Genomic DNA, 23,316 nt, shown 5'->3' with positions numbered 1-23,316 from the left:
CTCCCCATTTCTTTTTTCCTCGTAAGTCGGGACCTACTTTAAATTCACCACGAAATACAGAGCATGGGCTGGGCCTGGTATTCCCAGTGGCTTGGAAGGCAGGGCAGAGGGCGAAATGGCAGTGTCCTTTGAGGGGTTCTGCAGGCTGCGCTGGGGGGTCTGTATGTTGTAACCCCTCACTGGGGATCCTCCCATACATGTGTGCGAACTCAGCACTAAAGGCAAACTGTATTGTTGTGTGTCCTAAAAGGGCACATAACTTCGGCTGGTCACACCTCGGAGCCTGTGGGGTCAGTGTGGATCTCCTGTCTGGCAGGAAGAGAGGGAGAGAGATTACAGGCCATGAGGTTCCCCCGCCACCCCCTCCCCCACCGGGGCTCTGTTCCTTCTCCCCAATGCAGCATCTCTAATCAGTGTTTTCCAAATTGTGCTCTGAAGAGATGTAGGTTTCCTCTGAGAGCTCTCCTGTGACACCCTGGGCAAGACAGGGGACAGGCAGATGGAACTCTGGGCCCAAACCCTCCTTTAACACTTTTGCTTTTTTTGTTTAATACACTGGCTTTTACTCAAAGATACTATTTGCAGATGAGATGAGTGACTCCAACATGCTCAAAAAAAAAAAAATGCTCAGCTTGTGTCTCTTAAGTTCCCTTTTCCCTTTAAAGTCTGAAGACCTGAGTCTCCAGCCTTCCCAGCCATCTGGTTTCCTTTCTTTGTGCTGGGAAAGGACAGTTGTCAAGAAGAGTCTTAGCTCAGTGTAACTGTGAGGGTCCATTTCTACAGTTCAGAACCCGCTACGTATTTACAGGGTCTGAACCCATGGAACGGGGGCTCAGAAACCTGCCAGCCCAATGACAGCTTCCCCAGGCTCTGACGGCCTCCTTCAGGGAGAGGTGAGCCTCTGCAGCTGGCTTGTACGTCATGCAAACCTAGGAACGTGTCATTCTTTTAGGATGTCCTAAAACACCTCTGCCTGTCTGACAAAATGGGCCTCCAGAGCGAGAAAGCTCTACTCTGCTTAAATATACTGCCTGGTAGCCCGAGGGCTAGCACAGGAGGAGGGTCTGGTGGGCAGTCCCCCACCCTGCTTGGTGTGTATGCGAACGAAGTGACCATCTGCATCAAATAATTATAAGTGGTCTCCCCTGACTGCTCTCAGTGTGCTGGCACAGACCGAGGGGAGGTGCCCGCTTTAGGGCCCCTTCTGCCCAGGAAGGAGAGGCTGGGGAGGAATCTGTGTATTCCTCCGCTTCAAGGCACACGACCTGCTGAGTGGACAGGTGCTGGCTGCGTGATGCCCACGGGCAGCGAAGCTGGCCTGTCCTGGTAGCTGACATCTATATCTCCATCTCGCTGGATTTTAAACCTGACACAACATAAGGCGTGTCACTCTCTATTACTCTATATTCACATGCGTCCCAATTGCTTTGTAAGTCACAGATGCTGTCTCCCTTCAGCCTGATGGGTCAAACCGCTGCAGTGGAGCAACCGTGTGTGTTTCTAACCTTGCTTTGTCTCCCGGTGTGGGTGCTGTCCCACATCAGCTGGAACGTTGACACGCTTGGGAGTTGGTCTGTGTGTTTGATAATTCTCGCGAAGTCCAACCATTTCTTTGTTAGCTAAATAGAGGTGGCATTCAGACCTGATATTTGCATGCTTTTGTGCATGATAAGCTACTTGTTAAGGGTTTAAAGAGTCAGTGTCACTTTGGAACCCATCTTTTAGCCCAGGTTCTGACATCTGACATCTGACAGGCTCCCGGCCTGTTGGTGCTCTGGCACTCCTCTTGTGCTGAGGAAAACCTCTCGCCGGGCTGCTTCAGGCCTGGCGGAGCAGACACCATCAGGTGAGTGTCCGGGTGTCGTTTTGCAGCACTAGGAGCAGAGAACCTACTTCTGTTTGCTGAGGGAAGGTACAAAGCAGCTGAAAATTGTGAATATGTGCTCTATATGGAGAAAAGATGATAGATGTATTTCCTTTTGCGTTTTAAGGTGGAATTTTAGGTGGAACATTCTAGGGGAAGGTTTTCTTATGTATTAGACTTCAGTTTCATCATTTTAAAATAAAGACACCCAAGAGTATATTTAATATTCCTTTAAAAACCTTAGAAAATAAGAAACAACTTTTCCCCTTTTATCTAGAGCCTATCTCACTCACTCATCATCTGTCTATATCTATTTCTCTCTCTCTCTCTATCTATCTAATGTATCTAACATCTTTATCTATTATCTATCTATTGTCTATCACCTATATTTTATTTTTTATTTTTCTCTTATGATAGAACATATTTCCTTGCTTCTTTTCATGCCTTGTAATTTTTTTTATTGGATACTATACATTATGAAGTTTACATTGTTGCATGCTGGGTTTTACCATATTTTTAAAACTCTTGCTGGATTTTATTCTGACGCACAGATGAGCTGGAATCAGTTTGTGTTTTGATTTGATTATGAAGTTTGTTAGGGCAGGTTCAGAGCAGCTTTTAGTCTAGGTCTGATGTAGTTCTTTACTAAGGTAACACCCTTGAGTGGATTCTGCCTGGTGCCCCATGTTACAACATGAAACCTTTCTACCATGTCTTGGGTGAGGGACACAGACTATTCCCAGCCCTGTGTGAGCTTTGGAAATTGTTCCATATATTTATTTTTGATGATTCTTTTTTTCAACACTGATAATCTCTTCTCCCTCGTGTGAAATTCAGTCAGAGACTCCAGGGGACCCTTCTGCAGGTGCCTGGAGCTCTCTCCCTATGCTGTTTGCTGACCCCTGGTTCCTTGTCCTCAAGTTTCAGCTCCCTGGGCTTCTCTGGGCTCAAATCTCTGTCTCCTCAACTTTGGAGCACTGATGACCTCTCTTTAGGCTTTCCCTCCCTGCTCTGAGCCTGAAAACTGCTTTCATTCATTGTAGTCAGTCACCATTCATTCAGGGGTCACAGTCCCACAGCGTGTATTATTTAATGTCCAAAAACAGTCATAAGTTTTCTCCTGTTTTTTAAATTCCTGCTGTTGTTTAAGGTAGGAGGACAAAATTCATTTCTGGTATTCCATCTATTAGCAGAAGTCACATCCTATGTCCTAGCAAAGCATTTTAAAGTTGGCAAATAATAAGTTCAGGGGAAACTTACAGGCAAAACCTTTTATCTTCAATCTCTTGGCTTCCAAAGAGAATCTCCCAGGTAACCCATTTGCTTGCCAGAACTCCAGGATTTTTTTAAACTTAGTTCTATCGACAAATAGACTGAAAATAAAAACGATGGCTTGGGTATGCTTACTGCACACCGAAATCTTCACGAATGTGTGTTGTCCCCATGGACATTGCATGGCACAGCCCGATGTTCCTGAGGCCCTCACAGAGGTCGGTAGGTCATATTCTTCCATTTGACCTGTTTACATTTGTTTCTTAGAAGAATGAAGGTTAGCATGTCCCCCTGTGTTTCCATGAGGTTCCTCTCTGAGGCTCTGTTTGTTGAAACATCTCAGTGACAAGTTCCACTGATAGTATCAGAAAAGCTCGGGAAATTAACTTCTCAAAAAGTTACACCAAAGAACCCCTAAGGGCAAAGGGAAGTGAACATCCCCACTGGAGCAGGATAAATTGAAGCAGCAAGCGACAAACATTTTGTGGAAACCTCATAGTTCATATTAAATTTAGTGAATTTACTTGTTGATGTTACTCATTTTGAAACAACACATTCTTCATAGTCAGTCTCATGACAACCTGCTTCTCTCCCAGCACGCAGCGAACTCCAGGAGTCAGCCCAGGTAGAACCCACCACAAGCTCTCAGCCGCAGGGGGACCAGGCATAGTAGCAGCCCTCCACCTCCCATCCTTACCGGCAAAGTGGAACAGGAGACCATACCCTGTTACATCATTTTTCAAAAAGTGCCCTAACCTGTTCTGCTGGCTCCGTGAGTGGATATCTTCTCCATAGTAAGGTAATGAACAATGTGTGTCTGGAGGGTCTCTGGCACTGCCTCTGTGGGTTAGTATAGTACCGGAGACAGGACAGGCACAGAACAGTGAGTGACTTGGGAAGTTAGATCACGTTAGCTAGGAGTTCTGAGTTTTCTTGAGGCCTTAGGATTGATTTCAGTTCACTCCATTTTCTTACTGGGTCCTTCCGTACAGACCTTCTACCTCTTTGCCTCTCTCCTTGAGCTGGATGGGGTGGTAGCAGGAAGAGGGAGATTAGGGATAGGGTGAGTAGGCAGGTCTGTGTTCCGTGTGTGACTGAGGCAGAGGAATGAGCCAAATGCTTTCTTCTGCTAGCCATCCAAACATCTTTGTGCAACAAGGAAGAGCTGGAGTCTTCACTTCCAATGTGCTTATGGGAAATGGAGGTCCACAGGGGTTAAGCAATTGGCCCGACGCTTGCTTGGGCAGAGCTGTGAGCTGGAGGAGGAGAGGACGGCCTCCCCATCCCACTGTCTTACCATTGTGCTTCTTGAGCGGTCCAGTGACTCGACTGAATGACATCTGCTCTTTAAAAAATACAGATTGGCCTCCCTAAAGTGAATATGTTTTCTAAAGCAGATAAATCAATTTAAGATATTCAGTCAAATCAAAGACTGGGGAGTGATAGAGTTAATCCCCAGAACACAGCCCAACAGTAGTTCACCATAGCATCCTTCTTCTTCCTGGCCACTACCTCTACTTAAATTTTCTTTCTTTGGAGGTAAATCTCAAAGTGCATTTATCCCAGGGTAATACATAATTAAAGCCTGTGTAAACATTTGTTACCAGAATTCCATATGGGAAGAATTAACCTTTCTCCCTCTGCCCAGCATTTGGAAGGTATCATTTTGAAAATTACATATATAATCATCAGTACAAAATAGATCGCTGTGGTTGTATAGATTGCATGCCCTCTCACACACAGAGCTGGTCCTTTAATGGGACCTTAGAAACCTGAGATGCACCCTATGGGATGCTTTATGATTTTTAAAAGTCTTTTGTCATTTAGAGAAAGGCAAGAATAGCAGCTAAATCCTAAAAGAGACCCTTGGATTCAAGACCCCTCACATAACTAATTTTTTCCACGTTATGCTATCCCATGCCCGGTTTGCAGTCAGTGAAGGTGTGTGCCTCTACACTCTTCAAGGGTCAAAATCTAACATCTGGCAACTAGTAACATGAAAGATTAACTTGCTTCCTCTTAGACTGCGTATCTTTTTTGTAAGCCTAATGGGCCAAACACTTCTCAATGCCAGGCCAATGGAAAACTACTAAATGGGGGCCGCTGTTTATATAAAAATCATTATCATAACCTATAAAAATGACCTTGATTAGGATTAGGGGAATGGTGTGAGCTTAGTTCTTTTGGAGAGGCAATATTTCTGTTGTTTTGACAATTTGCCCCAATTACTTTAGTCAAGAAAATACAGGGGCTGTATACTTTGCAGCATTAATATAGTAGTCATTAACGACTGGTGGCTACCAGACTGAGGCAGCTCTGCCTTAGGGCCTTTTCTGTAGTGGTTGTTTACTTATCATCAGAAGACGCAGGGGCGGGGGTCCGCTGTGCCCATGTGCAAAGCGCTTTTTGCTGTGTGTGGGTACAACAGTGCTGAAGTAAATATGCATATGGACCCCGAATTTGTTGAGGTTGCCTCCCAGGGCCCTGGTGAACTTGGCAGACACCTGACCTTTTGTGCTCCTTTGGGTTACCTCTGGGTCTTTACCCTTTAGATGACCACCGTCCAGTAGAAATATAAGGTGAACCACATACATAATTTAAAATTTCCTGTGGCCACGTTAAAAAGGGGATGAGGAAACAGGTCAAGTTAATTTTAATGATATCTTTTATTTAGCTCAACATATAAAAATATTATCATTTTACCTTTTTTGGCATTTTTATTTGACTACTGTGCAGGATGGCATGGACATTTTGCCTTAGGTCCTCAAACAGTCAAGGGGGAGATACCCACTGGGATCTAGAATAAAGGTAAAACACTTCATAGTTGTGTTCAAGTTTATTACACAGCATATTAAAATGTAAGTATGGACTTCCAAGAACTTTACAAACTGGACTCATGTATATCTTTAGAAATCTAACTGGGCATAAAAGGGAAAAGGTCCAGTACCATCGATCACCTAACATGGGCCAGGAATTGTGTAAGTTGTTTTATATATTTTCTTCATGAATCCTCACAATAACCCAGTGGGTATTATTACAGGACCATTGAAAGTTACTGATGCAGGCAGATTAGGAAGCCTGCCCAAAGAAATATGGTGGCAACTCAGCAGCAGAGCTGTGTCCACACTGCCTAACTAGTCGGCAAAGCTTCCTTCATCCCGAGATCTTAGACAAGCCTGTGCCTTCGTAGATTTCACCTCGGATTTGTCAAAATTCCTGACCGTGAAGTCCTCTAACACAAATCAAGAAACCCCACGCACCACGCCATTTCCAATTGTAGTTTTTATTTTCCAGGTTTTATGGCCTGGCAAAAATAACATGAAGAAAAACAGATACCTATCTTGTAAATAAATAGGTAATAGGTAGATACATAAGTAAATAGACTCCTCTGTGGGTGGGAAATACTGTTGACACTGATGCTTATAGGGAGATGCTGTCCTTGGATGGTGTTGGGCAAGCTTGTCATCTGTCTTCCAGTATCTTCCTTGTCTTTTGCCAATTCATCTTCTCACTGAACACTTTTAGAGTTTCTTGAATATTTATTGGCTACTGAATCTCCTTCCAGCTATTAAAACAATGCAGAATCTAGGGGACACAACTCTGGAATTTGATCCTGGCTTGTTTGCTAGGACTCTGAGCCTGGCTTTCTCTTCCAAATGGCTTGGCTTCTTGCACATTAATCCAGGACATTTCCTAGTTGGAAATACTCAAGTGGGATGTATAAAGGCAAACTGGCATGGCGGGTGGGTCTGTAGGGGAAAGCATAGTGTCTGAGAGCCTCTGGTCTTTGGGGAGCTTGGGGAGAGAGCAGAGCTTTCAAAGAGAAAACTACAGATTAAACAAACTCAAAATAACATACAAATGAGCACCAGGTCATTTTGCTATGGAAGGTCAGGTACTGTAAACGGTGAGCAGACATGTCCTAATTAGTTCAAGATCTTCAAAGAACAGCACAATCTGTAGAGCCACAAATGTAACCCTGCAAGCTCTTTTACTAATTGAGAGAGCAACTTTACTCAATGTGTCTTCCCCAGTATTTCCCTAAAAATTCAAAGGATGCAGAGATTAAAGGCCCTAGTTGCATTTGGAAATTAAATGTATAGGAATGCAAACTATTTTTCCTGGTTACAGGAAGCCTCTCCCTGAATCATATTAGTCACGTTGGACTTCTCACTTCTAGACAAAGGAATAAACCCATTCTAGAGACTTTCCATACGTGAAAGACTAAATAATACCAAATGTGGTATATTTTTTGAAGATAGCTAGCACATCAAACTCTGAGACTAGGTGGAAAAGAACATTGCAATGTACCACATATTTTTTTTTTAATCTCATGTTCTAAAGATTGAGAAGGAATAATCAAAACATGGCAACAGACTAGTTAACCTAATCAGGATTGATAGGAACATTTGCCAGGAAATGCATCTATATTCTGGATGTGGTTATTGTTTTAGTATCATATGCTCTTGTAGGTATAGTCTTTCTTAAGGAAAAATAAAACCCAGACAGAATGACCCCTCCCCCCCAGTTCAAACCAAATTGCCATGGTGTTTTGGTGTGTAAATGAAATTACGTTCTTTACAGCAGTGAATCTTGGTCACATGCCCTGGGTTTGATTGATTGTCAAATTTGGGGAAGGGAAAGAATTTCCCTCTGGGGTGTACTGGCAATTATTTTTCAGTTGTTTTTGCCCTGCCCTGGAGCAGGAAGCCAATATCATTTTTAGGATCAGGTGAGTTTATCCAACATGATCAATTTCCTGTGATTGTCTGCTGCTGTCACTGCGGGAAAGGCAAAGCAGGGCTCCTTGATCACTTTGACACTAAAAGCTGTCATTTGGAAATTGACCAGGACATAAAACTCTAAGCCTCTAATGACAACCACAGAAAGATCAAGAGACTAATGAAGTTGTGGAGAGAGTAGGGGTAGTAAAGAGTGGGTTACCCCTTTCCTGCTTCCTCTAATGAGGTACAGCTTGGGGTAACTGGTGTCAAATCATAATGCATCATGCCTCTAGAGTGTCCTGTCAGGAACTGGAGAGTAACGGGACATGACAGGCCCAGTGGAAGGTAATGAGTCAACACTCCCCGTTGCAGGATATGGCCTGATAGGAATCGCCGATGCTGACGAAAGCCGGGCTCACCAGTCGGAGGAGCAAACCTGCTCTGTGGGCACGTCCGGACCGGGAGTCTTCTCTGATAATTTCTTGGATTTGCTGGAAATGTGGCCAAATCCCATGGGTGAAAATATCCTCTCACTAATTCCAAGAGCTCATTATCAGGCCCCTGGAATTTCACTCTGGTTCCATTTCTTTCCTGCAGAACTTTCTGCTTACTGGTGCCTTTTCTTTTTTTTTCCCAATTTAATTCAAGGCAACAAACACTTACTTAGAATTTATTAGGAGCCTTCTAATTGTCCATGATCCTGCTCTCACGCCTGTGCAGCCCACTTTCCACAGGCAGCCAGAGTGACCTATAAAAACATAAGGACATTAAGGCCACCTGCTTAAGATGCCCTGAAAATCTCCCAAACTTCTTCCTCTCACCTAAAAGGTCTTACACGATGCTGTGTCCCCTGCGCATTGCAACCTCGTGTCATCCTGCTTTCCCCTCACTCAGTGCATTCCAGCCATGCTGGTTTTTGTAAGACCGGAGGTACCGGAGGAAGGGATGGGTCTCACTGGAGGAACCCAACTCGAGCCAAGTAAGGAAGAGAACGGCGAATGTCCCTGAAATGATTCAATGGGACGTCCCTAGCCACAGGTCCTGCCTAGAACCCTCATTGCAGTACTCTTTCCCCAGCAACCCAGCAGGACCAATCATCAGTGATGACGACACCCACACTGGCCAATTAGTTCTGTACCCAATACCCTCAGGGCTCTCCCAGCTCCCTTGAGAAGCCTGTCGCTCCTGCTGCTCGCGACTTCCCTGGCCTGTGAATACGCGGACCGGTGAACGAGGATTGCACTAATAAAACTTTTTCTGGCTTCCTTTGTTGCCGCAAGCCTTGTCTGGTTTTGTTTACTTTACAGTTTCACCCTGCTCCAGGAATATACTCACCTCCTCCCTGCCTCAGTACAGGAGGGTCTGGATTCATGGAGGTTCAGGGAAGAGTGTTTTAAGAAGGAGGACTTGGCCAGATGTGTTGCGAATTACTGAGTGTTTGAGAACATCAGTGAAGAGAATCACACACTAACTTTGGGAAAACTGGGGTCATTAGAGCCTCTGACAGTGGCAGTTTCTCTGGTGGGAATGCAGCATCACTGTAGGCAGTGGAGGAGAGAAAAGCAGGGGTTGGGGAGGAGGACCTCATTGGAGGCAATGCTTGACAGGTGCTTGCTGTGAAGGAGAGCGGGGAGGTGGGGCTGGAGCTGGAGGGAGATGTGCGGTAAAGGGCAGTGTTATTTGATTTCTTATAGATGTTAGATTATAGAGCTGCTTTAGCGGAGATTCTTTTAGATGCAAAGGAGAGATGGTTATTCAGGACAAACTCCTCCAGAAGCTGAGGAATGGAGGGGTTTGTTCACAGTATGCCACATGGGAGTCTCCCTTAGCCACAGGAGAGAGGGCAGGGAGCAGGGACAGGGGTGTGGGCCGGCTGTGAGGTTTGTTTGGGAAGACGGTGGTATTCTGTCCTGATGGCTTTTATTTTTCTGAAGAAGCATGAGGCAAAGCCAACAACCCTGAGAGAGGGAAGGGCCACTTGACATTGGAGAAGAAACGAAGAGGAGTGGAGCTGTCTTCTTGGGAAGTGGGAGAGCGAACTAAGGGAGTGTAGCAGTATTCCCAGAGAGCTGGGTACCCACTGAAACTTTGTGGTCTTGAGTTTAAAGAGGAAACAGGAGTGTGTTCTTCCCAGTGACATTCAGCAGTTGGGAGCAGGCCTGGAAAATCCCAGGGAGACCTGCTCTGTTTCTCACCAGTTACTGGATTTTTCTGGAAAAATTGCTTAAGCTTCCTCAACATTACTTTCCTTATCTATTAAAGAGGAAATTATTTTTATTATTACTATTTCTATACAGAGTGACTGAAGTTAATTCTCCAAAACTTGCCTTTGGCATTTACTTTACTGAATGAATGCTGGCTGTTGGTATTTCAAGGGTGTTGGGGGAAAGTTCTGGAAGTGCACCAAAAGACACAATGATGTTCCTTAGCTTTTATTCTAGAGATTGAAGAACTAATGTTTTCCCAGATGCACAGAAGTCTCAGTGCTGTCTTAGGCAATATGGTGGTCAAGGGCTTTTTCCTGGTATTGGAGGCCAGTCAAAAATAGTAAGTTCTTAGAAAATAACATACAATCCAGACTTTTATTACTAGCTCCATCCCCAAAATGACACACCTAATTGACCTCCTTCTGAATTGCTGTCCCATTTCGAACTTTTTTTTTACATATTTGGTCTGATTCTTCTCTCCAGGAGTGGGAGAGGGGGATGTAAAGATGAAATCCTATGATAATTTGCTTAAAAGCAAGAGCATTAAGTATTTTAATTTGCAAAAAAAAAAAAACGTGAATAGAGTTTCTCAAGAAAAACGTTCTTGACATACAAGGCAAGTTCGATATGACTTCCCAGGAATTTCTACAGGACTCCTTCAAACATATACAAAGCTAGTCCTGATTAGTACCATTCACACCCCATTTACCCTTCATCCAAATTCAATACTTGCCTCCTCCACTCCTGCACTATTTTTAAGAAAATTCCAGATATCAGATTTTATTTGAAAATATTTTTCTATAGTTTTCTAAAAGATAAAGACTTTTAAAAACCACAACCATAGTATCATTATCATACCTAAGACATTTAGCATCAATTGCTTAATATTCTCAAATGTCCAATGTTCATATTTCTAATTGTCTCAAAGTTTTTTAATAGTCTTTTTATTTATATTGAGTTTGTACTGTTATTTCTGACTCAAATTTAGGACTACAGGGTTTTTATTCAACGTCTTTGGTCTATTCCTTCTTTTGTCAATCTTTACAATAGTAGTTCTTCAGTAAGATAGAAGTGTTAAAATGGAAAGTAAAATGGAATATGAGCAAGAGCAGTTGCTCTAAATGCCATCTTTTGGGTGATGAAGAACTTTGTGATGAGGCAGGACCTCATGTTTTGATAGTTGAAACTGAGACCTTATGGTTCATGGGATGATAAAACGACAAGAAAGGGAAAGGCACCAGTGTTACAAGGGAAACAACATATATTTTAAGAGCCCTGGAACGTTGTATTGTAACTCGTGGTTTTGCACAATGCTGCATCTTTGGGTAAATATGCAAAATACATGGATATGTTATTTAAAAATGTATTAATAAGAACAGAAGGTGCTTCTGTACTCATGTGAGTGATCCCCTTTTCAATTGATTGATTTGGTTTTGAGATTGATGCCATTAGTTTTAAGGATTTAGTCATTTGTGTGGAGAATTCCAATAAGGGTCAGAAAATGCCTAAATAGTATTTTAGCTAAAGTTGAAACCAGTAAATAAAGGGTATTTAAAAAGTGAAGAAATGGATTTTTGGAAATAACCTTCTGATCTTAATTGACTCCAATGCTAAGGTTACTAAAAAAAAATATATCACACTGTCCCATCAGTTGTTCTCAGACTTCAGGAGCATGTGGGGATACAGTTAGTCTTCTGTCAGTAGTGTGTCTTGAATGGACAATTACACAGAAACTTTGTAATATGAGGAATACTTACAATAAGAAAGGTAAAAGAAAAGTGCTTAGCCTATACAGTTTCTATCCTCTACATCCCTTCATTCTTGGCTGCTACGAGCCCACACTGCAGACTGAGCCTCAGCCTGGTCTTGAGTACTTACACATTACTCATGTTGGTACTGTAGGAGTTAGAACTCATGAGTACTTATGTATCCTTAGGTGGGGATGGTCAAGAAACTGTAGCCCAACACACTTAGACCAAGTATGAGAGAAACCGATACAGTGTCTGTTGCCATGTCTGTGCTCAATGTCCACTGAATATGCACTTGAACATACTACTTGTGTCAGGTCTTTGGCCTGGGCTTGGATACCTGGAACTCATTGAAGAGTATGGGGTATGTGCCGGGTTGTGTGGGGGATATGATGGTACAGGACAAAAATGGTTCCTGCTGCTCTGGAGCCTGTGGTTTCATGTTTTGTTCACTGCCCCCTGATTCTTAATTTTTATAATCCGCTGAAAAATCTTTTTCTTTAGTGCTATCATCTTGCTTTATTTTCCCAGTTCCTTTTTCAGGGATAAGAGTTCTACCCCTGAACCTCAAACTAGTATTGGGGCCCCTGGGACCCTGAAAAGATTTCTCCACTAGCCTCTGATCAGACCATTGTCCACTCCTAAGGTTTCCTTTTGACCTGCTCTGGGAACCCTGGGCTCCTTGAATGTGGACAGCCAGCCATAGACCCATGGTCTGCAGACTGCGTGCCCCTCCTGGCCCCTGTGACCGGTGCTCTGACCCCTCTGGCTGTAGGTAGGTGCACCATGGCCAGCCAGGGCCCACGCTATGCCAGTAATGCAGAGAAGGCAAAATAGTGTGAAGACCTTTCCAACAACCTGACTTCTCTAGCCTTCTGATACAGATATTACCAAAACAAATCTATGTAGATGACAACTGAAAAATTCTGACGTATAGAATTTGATCTGCTTGAAGCCAAATCATGGAAATATGAAGACTGGTTGGCTCTGCCACTTACTCTGTATACTGGCAGTGTGACCTGAGGCAAATCACTCAACCTTCCTATACCTGAGAGTCCTCATCTGTAAAATGAAGGTGACAACAGTATTCACGTCACAGGACTGCAGTGAGGACTAAATCCACATAAAGTGCTTAGAAGAGCATCAACCATGTTAGTTATTAATGTTTTCGTCATTCTTATTAGTCAAATTATTCGATGGATTAGTTTCCTTTAGCTATTTGGTATTCATTCAGAGCAGCCGAATGTCTCTAAAATATAAGATTTTGGAAAAGAACACCAAAGATTAGCGATGTTGGTATAGAAGTAAGATGAGAACTGACATTTGAGCAATGCATTTGGCAACACAGAGATCATCTGTGACCTTCACGAGAGCAGTCCTGCTGGCATGGTGGGGATGTGAACCCTGTTAGTCAAGGAAAAACGAGCCGGAGTCTGCTGCTTTCAGTACAGACTCAGAGCGTGCTCCAGCCAGTTGTCACCTGGGCCTCAAGTAGCATTGCTTGTCCCCTGATGTGGCTTGTATCCTGTCTCTCTGTAGGGTGTGGATCTAGACCATGTGGCTGGACAGAGGAAACAGCACTGTGCCATCTTCCTGCAATTCCTTCTTTTGGTATCTTTTCTGCTTCTAGATGTCTATTTACAGAAGGAAACCTCCTTTCCACTCAGCTTCTCCAGAGAAATGCCTGGAGACCAATTTACCAGTTATACCCAGACAGGTGCCACCTTTACAGAAATCAGAAATTCCTATGAGTATGGTTGACTCATGGCTTTTCACTGTGAAGTCTCCCAGTTGGTGAAAAATACTCAGTGACTGTAGACACTGTTTGGGTGCCTGCATGGGCTTCATCCTCACCTTCACACCTTTTTCCAGAGGTAGCTAGATCTTTGTTTAGATTTTCATCGTGGATCAGCCAGGGCCCCATAAAAAATGGAGATCCACACTTATAATTTAAAACAGAGGGGGTTTCATATGGGGGGGCTGGTTGCACATGTGTTCTAAGTTTGGAAGAGCAAAAAGGGGACCCTCAGCTAGCCTGGGAGCAGGAACTGCGGGAAACAGCTGCCACGCTCAAGGCTGGGGGGCAAGAGGGGAGAAATGTAGTCACTGGACGCTAACAGCTCATCAGACAGCTCAAACGAGGCACAGAAGACTTTCAAATGTAAGCTCCTGCTAGAATCTAAGCTCCATGAAGGCAGGAAAAAAAGTTTCGTTTGTTTTCTGATGAATCCTAAGTGCCTGCCACATAGTAGGACTTCAGTAAATATTTGATGAATGGACAAAGAAAAAGAGTTTTGCTGGAACATTCTGGGGGGGGAAATCCCCTCACTCTTTTGAGAGAGGAATCAGAAAAGACCATGTCTCCTCTCTGGCTACTGTGGCATATTCATGTGAAGCCTGGATCCACTGCTACCATTTGTCACCATGAGAAAGACTTGGTTTGAAGTTGCCTGCCCTGTGGAAGGCAGAGTGGAGGGATGAAAAGGACCTGGATTCTTGCTTACTGATATTTTTGAGTTGTCTAATCAGGCCCTGAAACCTATCTTCCTGTGAACATTCCAGTTATAAGAACCAGCAAACTTTTTTGATTATTTAGAACAGGATTCTAACTGATACAATGGCCAAGATTCCATCTCTCTGATGGCTGGTTTGGTTTCCATTTAGGTTTGAGGAGAAGGAGTTAGTCTGGGAATGAATCTAGTCATGATTTAACCTTGGCTGGTTTTTTACATAGGCAAACCTAAATCAATCCTGAAGTTTGACCAAAAACTGGGGTTGCTTTTCAGAGGAATATATATGATTGGTTGAAGCCTTTTAACCTGACTGTCCCACAATAGAAGTAAAGCATCTGGCACAATGTTCATTAAACACGAATTTCCCTTTCCACCTATCCATAGCCTTCGGTTAGAGTAATCTCTGCCAGTTGAGAACTGGGGGCCAATTTCCAGCACAATTTATGCCCTGAATTTCATTCTCTTTTTAAACTGGCACCCTACTCACCTTCACTGGATTCGTTTGCCACTAAGGAGGCTTTATTCCTGCATTTCTTAGTATTTTCATTTAAGGAGCCACAGTTAAAGGCATGAAGGCATTTCAGTTAGTTTAAAGCTTGGAATTTATTTGTTTGATTTATTAAAAATACACCATAGTCTGAGGGTCTCAGGGTGTGCATACAAAGTACTTCAATTAGATTTAAACCAGCAGCTAAAATTTCCTGTTAAGAAATTGAAATATCCAAAAACCCACCCAATACTGAATGCAGCAGAAGTACAATCAGTCTGGTGCCACCTCTTCAAGGTCAGCAAGGTGGCTGGCTGGTGACCAGGAATGGGGGAGAGTTGCCAAACAGGACTGGCTCCTGTGAGCTGAATGTTTGTTCCACGAATGGGTTCTAATTTAAAGGGCACTGGCCCTTCCACCCCTGACACACACCATCAAAAATAAAAACAAACAAACAGGTCTTCATTTTTTATTTTCACAGTGTGTTTGAAGCCTGTCCAGAGAGAGTTCATTAGGGTGAAAAATCAGGTTTCAAATAAAATGATACCACCTGGGCTAATTAAACAGGGAAGGCTGTTAATCATTGCTATTTTAATGATAAATTAATTAATAGTTTCTTCCAAATACTTAGCTGAGAAAGAATGGGCATTTTACTGGAGAGAGAGAAAAAAGGGGATTTGGGATCATCGGATATCATGGGAAAGGATAGGCCTGGATGGGGTCATCTGGTGAATTTGAGTAGTGGGGTTTTAGATGAGGATGCTGGGAACCAGGACACCTGGGACACAGGAGGCCAGTGTCAAGTGTGGGAGAAAATTATAAAACTCTCCACACTTCACTCATGTGCAGAATTGAAGTCCTTTTCAAGAAACTGTTGGGTCTTTGCAGGTTTAGCTGGGAGACAATCATATGAAAGCTATAGCTTAGTTTTATTGTTACGGTATTTCAGAAGATGAGAACTAACAGCCTTTTAGAGTTGGAATTTAATGGGATTCAGGGGGAGCATGAGATTGCCAGGCAGGTGCGGTAGAGTGGTGGTTCTCAGTCCAGAATCACCCAGAAGCCTTGCTCACACAGTTCCTGATGTTAGTAGATCTGAGTGGGACTGGAGTGTTCGCATTTCCAGCAAGTTCCCAGCTGATGCGCATGCTGCTGGGCCAGAGACATCACTCTGAGAACTGCTGTGGTAGAGAAGCTTACTGGGAGGGTGCCTTGAAGCAGTGAACATTGTCGAAGAAGACAAAGCTGACATTTACTTTTAAAAGAGAGGTTGTAAGCTTACAGTCTAACAGAGAGCGCGTGTGTATGGGTTTTCTCCAGCTGTTGTAACATGTACCAAAAACTGGGTGGCTTAAAACGGGAATCATGTTGTCTCATGTTCTGGAGGTCTGAGACCGAGGCATCGGCAGGGCCGTGCTCTCTGGCGGCTCCAAGAGAATCCTTCCGGGCCTCTTCCAGCTGCAGGTGTTTGCCGGGACTCCTTGGCGGTCCTTGGCTCATAGATGCATCACGCCACTCACGTGGCTGGCTTCTCCATGTCTCTCCACATCGTCCTTTCTCCGTGCACGTCTGTGTCCAAACTTCCCCTTCTTATAGTCATATTGGGCTAGGGCCACTCAATTACCTCATGTTAACTTGATTACCTCCCTAAAGACCTATTTCTAAATAAGGTCACATTCTGAGTTACTGGGGGTGGGACTTCAACATATCTTTTTTGGGGAACACAGTTTAACCCACAGCCATGTGTCTAACCATTACCATTTCCCAAAATCAAAACAATACATATTTGGTACTATGTAAATTAATTAGACACAGAGATGTAATGCCTCTGGCAGTCTTTGTTGATAGAAGATATGGTAGAAAAATATACATAATTTAAAGAATGCATCCACATTGCCCAGCTTTGAACTATTCTTTGGTTCTGTCCGAAATGGTTACTTGCTGACCTTTCTATGGTACCATAACATTTTGTACATACCTTTATTAAACAAGTTATTACATTCCAACATAGCTACTTATGTATGTCAGTTTCTTTAAATTATGCTTGAAGGTAGGGACTGTGTTTAAATCACATTTACATTCACTGGCTGGCACAAAGTAGTGCTTGATTTGGTGGATGAAGAGCATGGTAATCAATAAAGAGCAGCCGGAGACTTTGGAGGTGTTTCCTGGCGTCTCTGCTCACGCCTCAGGTAGAGGAGGTGAGAATGTGTAAGGGGAGAGATCTGCTGGTGCTGCCAGAAGCCACCCTCCACAGACGCTAAACTTCTTTGTAGTCTCATTTCCATTTTAAAAATTCATGTGGATTTTGCATTCTACTGTATAACACACCCATGCTTGTTTTAATACAAAAATAATGCTTCAAATTACTTAAATTGCTTAATCCCACCCCCCATTCCTCCATCTTCAATTTGAGAAAAATTGTCACCTCTGGGAGAAATGCCATGTTTTACCTTATGAATGTGTTTACCACCTGGCACCCCTCTAGGCACCCAATAAAAAGCTGAGTAGGGCAATCCAGGGGGTAGAGGTGAGGTGGGAGAATAATGGGGACAAGGAGGCATGTGGCTGGGCTGCAGAAGCACTCAGGTTGTTGATGAAGGAGGCCAGGAGAACAGAAAGGGTGCAGAATTATGACTTCCCATTGGAGAAGGCCAGGCTAGCCTAAAAGTTGGTGGTGTGAGATGAGTGTGCCTTAAATATGACTGATGGAGAGCCTCACGTCTATTTTCTCCTTTTTTTGCGAGAGTGAAGGGTTGCAGCTGCTGGGGAAGAGAATAAGCAAAGGAAGAGAGCCGACAAGGTAAGGGGGCCTCGGGGGAGCGCTTTGGGGTGTAGGGCATTTTGGTTATAGAATCTTTGTAAAATGTTACAGCCCACTTTCCTGAAGGAGAGACTAAGTCTTGATGGGCCTTAGACTCATTCCTTAGAGCAATGCAAAATGAATGTAGGGTCCTCAGAGAAGCTTGGATAGCTGAAGATGACAGTGAAGACGGCCTTTGACAGTGATACTGAGAAGCTACTGGAGCCAAATAAGGGACAGATGTAGGACAGGCAGGGACCCGCTCTGCAGCTGCAGGAGGGATGGGTGGGCCCTTCCCTGAAAGCCCTGTTCTCCCAGCCCAAGCTCTAAGCTGTTCTCTCTACCTGTTAGCATCACCTGGCTTCAAGCGTCTAGGCGGCAAAGGAATGTGCTTCTGTGTATCCATGAAACATTTACATGCTGTAATTAATCCAAGATTTTGGTTTTAACTGCTCTGTTCATGAAAATCAAGGAACAGCATTTACACATCAGTTTATACCCAGCTGTTTAGCTATTGCCTGGGACACTCTCTACTCTCTAAAAGAAAAGAAAAGAAAAGAAAAGAAAAGAAAAGAAAAGAAAAGAAAAGAAAAGAAAAGAAAAGAAAAGAAAAGAAAAGAAAAGAAAAGAAAAGAAAAGAAAAGAAAAGAAAAGAAAAGAAAAGAAAAGAAAAGAAAAGAAAAGAAAAGAAAAGAAAAGAAAAGAAAAGAAAAGAAAAGAAAAGAAAAGAAAAGAAAAGAAAAGAAAAGAAAGAAAGAAAAGAAAGAAAAGAAAAGGGCAGTCAGAGCACTGCATTTTTGCTCTGAAAATTTGGCACAAGAAATTTGAGTTGACTTCTCAGAAGGGGTCATTCTACCCTTCTCAGAAAGGTCATCCCTTTAAGGCAGCCATGCCAATGAGCATTGGTCTTGAGGCTCAAAATTCAAAAGCAATCAATCTAGTTCCAAAAGAAACCACAATACTAGGAAGAGTGAGAAACAGAAATTTGGAATCGTCACGTGACGTGCGCGGGCCTCTGCGGCTCACGCTGCCCTATGTGACTCTGGCACTGCGGCGGGAAGAACTGTCTAGAACCTCAAGTATTTTATGGGTCACTAGGCTTTGTGGTTCTCTCTGCAAAGCTGCCTTAAGGAATTGTCCTTTTATGCCTTGACTGTTTCCTCCAAAGCTCACTTTTCACTTAGAGTGGGAGAGAGGTCTCTGTCCAAACACATTACATAGTCCCACAGATCTTCCAGGACGCATTTGTTTCACTGGGCAATCATCCCTCCTTCAGATGGATTCAGTTCTAAAGATTTCTCCCCTCACTGGGGGTCGGGAGACACAATAGGTTGCAAAAGTAGTAAAGGGTTTTGTTTTCTCTTAATAAAATTATTATCTAATATTTCTACAGGCTGTAAGGGTACATGCAGTGCATGGTTAAATAGAATGGTGCTAAAAAATAACCTCCTCTTGCCACAGGAGGTAAGGGTGTAAGTGATGCAATTCATACTTGTCAGTATCCTCGCATCACATTGTTCTATTTTGATTCTTGTTTTATGTTGGTGGGCTAGTTAAGAAAGTTAATATTGCTATTTTCTGAAAATCATCTTTACTTTCTCCTCTCCCCCCAAGATGTCCAGTGTGTTATGTTTGTTAACCTACTTCTTTTTGTGAGAGGATAAAATGTATGATCTGATTCATGGGAAATTTATTTAGCATGCTAACTCTGTGTATATCGTCTTATGATCAGCAACACCAGAAGCAAAGAAAAAAAAAACCTCCTTCTTCCAGGCACTGTTACTTTAAGAGCGATTATCTTGCTAGTAATGGTGACAAGGACTAGAGCCTGAGTGCTTACTTTGAAATGACAATGGAATCTCTCTGTCGTTGAAAAATTTGATTCCTGTAGGAGTCCCCAAAATAGTTAAAACTAAGAGCCTGGATGTAGTTGTTTATTTGGGGCTAATTAGTGAACTATATTCTCTCCTAAGCATAAAGAAGACAAGCTCTCTCTTGTAGAATGAAGGGTCAGAATGTTCTAAGCCAATTTTTCTCACACTTGGGCAATGCACCTGTCCTTTTAGAGGGCAAAAACGATTTCAGTTCTACTATATTGACTTAAGTTATTTTCTGTTATTATAGTACTCTAATTTATATAGGCCTTTCATTTGCAATGAAAAAAATGTGCATTTAAAAAAACAATCGAGTGTGGGATTGCACTTATGCCCATTAGATAAAAATTGCTTATTACATTGCTCAAGTCTTTATGTATTTTTATTATTTTTTGTCTGCTTGATCTACCAATCACTGAGTGTATTGGTTTCCTAGGGCTACTATAACAGATTCCCATAAATTTGGTGGCTTAAAACAACAGAAATTTCTTCTCTCACAGTTCTGGAGACCAGACATCTAAAACCAGGGTGATGGCCTAGCTATGCTCCTTGCAAAGGCTCTGGGTGAGAACCTTCCCTGCCTCTCCCAGCACCTGGTGGCTCCAGACTTTCTGGCTTGGGTCTGCATCAGGCTGCTGGCTGCCTCTGTCCTCATAGGGCCTTCTCTTGCTCTGTGTTCTCTGTTGTCTCATAAGAATACCTTTCACTGGATTTAGGGCCACCCTGGGATAATTTTATCTCAAGGTCCTTACCTTAATTACATCTGCAAAGACCCTTTTTCCAAATAAGGCTGCATTTACAAATGTATTCAAATATCCCACCATGCCTGTCAGTGTGCACCTCTTCACACCTCTGCCAGTTTTTGTTTTATGTATTGTGTGATGATGCTCTTAGGTCCAGGATTGTCCCCTTTCTGGACTACTTGTTCTTTTATGACTTTAGGCTCCCTCCAAATTTTTGTTTTCTTTTTGCTTTAAGATCTAGTTGTCTGATATGAATATAGTTTTTTAAGCTTTCTTTGGGTGGACATTTCTATGTTATATAATTTTCTATCATTTTATTTAAAATCTTTGTGTTTTATTGCCTTTAGAGGTAGTTTTTGTAATCAGCTTATAGCTGGACTAACATTTTTAAAAAACTTATTCAAAAGTAGAGAATAGAGTGCAACAAAAGAGAGTGAGGGAAAGCTAGAGAGAGCAAGAGAAAGAGATTTATTTTAAGTAAGTTGCTCATATTATTGTGGAGGCTGATCAGTCCAAAATCTGATGGGGTGGGCTGGTGGACTGGGTACTCAGAGAAGGACTGCAGTTTGAGTCCAGAGGCCATCAGCTGGAAAAATTCCTTTTTGCTCAGGGGAAGTCAGTCTTTGTTCTGTTAAGTCCTTCAACTGATGGGATGAGGCCCACCCACATTACAGAGAGTAGTTTGCTTCACTCAAAGTCAATTGAGTTAAGTGTTAATCACATCCAAAAAATATTTCCACAGAAACATGCAGAATAATGTTGACTAAATATCTGGGCACTGTGGCTCAGCCAAGTTGACACATAAAATTAAATATCACACCTACCTTACAGCTATTGTCTGTTTTGGTTATCCATCCATGTGTTTTTATGTCTGCCTCATCATCTAGGCTGTGACCACTTCCAGGGAAGACATTGTCTTAAGTGCCTAGTATGGTTCCTGGAATTTGGTAGATGCTGGATACATGTATATTTAATAAATTAATAGTAAAAGGGGAAGCAGGGAAGGAAACTGAAATGCATTTCAGTCATCTGACTTTGAGAAGGCAGAGGTTCCCTGAGTTTCTAAAACAATTTATTTGCAATAGTTGTGATCACAAAACCCATACTGGTTTCAAACCAGATACTTATGGTACAATCAGCCTTTACCAAGGGAGCCCACAGCATGCCAAATACTATGCTGGGAAATGCCTGTGTTTCTCATCAGCCAGGAGACGGAATCTATGGAAGTCAACAAACTCTTACCTCCTTTTTCTGGAGAAAGTACAGAGCATGATTCTTTGTAGTCCTGTTTAGTTCTGAAACTCTCTAATATAATTTCAAGCATTGATTTAAGGCTTTTTTGGTGCAGAGAGTGGGAGAAGCAGGGCTCTTGAATTGTTCTATCTCAAGTGCAGATAACTTTTAACCACATGTACGGCAGATTGAATTGCTTCAAAGGACTCAACGCACAGTTCTTCAAGTTTATGTGTTTGTGATTCTTTTTTCCTTGCAGTAATACTTGGCTGGGCTATTAGCCTATTTAACTGTTGTTATGGGCTGAGTCACATCCTTTCCAAATTCATATGTTGAAGTCCTAAACTCCAGTACTTCAGAATGTGACTGTATCTGGATAAAGAGGTAATTAACTTGGAGTGAGATCATTAGGGTGGGCTCTGGTTCAGTATGACTGGTATTCTTTTTTTTTTTTTTTTTTTATTGAAGGGTAGTTGACACACAGTATTACATTAGTTTCAGGTGTACAACACAGTGATTCAACATTTATATACATGATAATTCTAGGTACCAGCTATCACCATACCAAGTTGTTACAATATTTTGACTATATTCCTTATGCTATACATTACATCCCGGTTACTTAATTATTTTACAATTGGAAGTGTGTTTATATATATATATATATTTTTTTTTTTTTTGTGAGGGCATCTCTCATATTTATTGATCAAATAGTTGTTAACAACTATAAAATTCTGTATAGGGGGGTCAATACTCAATGCACAATCATTAATCCACCCCAAGCCTAATTTTCGTCTGACTGGTATTCTTATGAGAAGAAGAGATTAGAATGCAGACATATACAGAGGGAAGATGATGTCAAGACACAAGAAGATAGATAGGTAGAAGATCTACAAGGCAAGAAGAGACAGATCAGAAGAAACCAACCCTGTGGACCACTTGATCTTGGGCTTCTAGCTTCCAGAAACATGAGAAAATCACTTTCTGTTTAAGCCACCCAGTCTATTATGGCAGCCCTAGCACGCAACACGTGATGTAAATTTTTTCCTATCACAATCATATTCTTCCTCGATTTCATTTCTTCTGCAACCAAAACCTGATCCCACCTGAGTGTTCTGGTTGGTGCCCTGGCAAAACTATTGGGAGCAGAGCATAAAAAGTTGAAACAACTCTTAAAGTCAGATGAATCTTGGCTTCCTATTTTTTCTTACCATTGCAAATGGCTACAAAGTTTGGGCTAAACTGTTTAGGAAGAACCTGGCACTAGTTTGCATTCGATCAGCAAAAACCACAGGAGACAGATAGAGAATGTCCTGCTCCATTTTGCTGGATGCCTCTGGTGTAATTAAGGGCACCCGCAAAACCAGTCTGATGGTTTGGATCTGGGCGGGTGCCAGTTAGCTGCACTCTATCTGTAGATCGTACCTCATCTTTGCAATTGCTCTTAGGAAAAATAGTCTGGGCAGGTCAATGCAGTTTCACTGCCACCACTGGGAATCTGGAAGAAAATGGCCCACTGGGGCAGGATCTAGGGCCCTCTGCCAGGCTTAATACTTTTTATTACTGTTAGTCATTTAAAGTGAGCCACAATAGGCTTCCTTTCTTCTTTTTCTATGGACTTCTATCTTGTACTTTAGAAAACATGCAGAAATATGAAATCACATGTTTTATTTAAGAATATGTAATTTTGTTTTCTTTCACTACTTAAATACAGGGAAAAAAAATCAGAAAAGACCTTCCTTCTTTCTTTAAACATTGATGTGAACCATATTTTAGATGGTTAGGGATAATGAACACACTACATGAAGAGTGTCTTTGTTCAGTCCTGAAATCTTCTATATAGCCCTT

General features: G+C 42.4%; 1 long non-coding RNA gene across 1 annotated transcript in view; it reads left to right on the top strand.

The window, feature by feature from the left end:
* Positions 1–8,688, top strand: part of LOC118926848 (uncharacterized) — a 67,728-nt gene extending 59,040 nt beyond the window's left edge. Inside the window, exons 4-5 of the long non-coding RNA XR_008998286.1 lie at positions 3,733–3,935; positions 8,233–8,688. This is a non-coding gene — a long non-coding RNA (uncharacterized LOC118926848). The remainder of the gene's footprint in view (positions 1–3,732; positions 3,936–8,232) is intronic.
* Positions 8,689–23,316: the final 14,628 nt, after the last annotated feature.

This window comes from Manis pentadactyla, chromosome 6 (assembly GCF_030020395.1).
Source record: "Manis pentadactyla isolate mManPen7 chromosome 6, mManPen7.hap1, whole genome shotgun sequence".
In the NCBI taxonomy this organism is placed as follows: domain Eukaryota; kingdom Metazoa; phylum Chordata; class Mammalia; order Pholidota; family Manidae; genus Manis; species Manis pentadactyla.
Note: the sequence above shows the minus strand (reverse complement) of the source record. Positions and strands in the feature narration are given on the sequence as shown.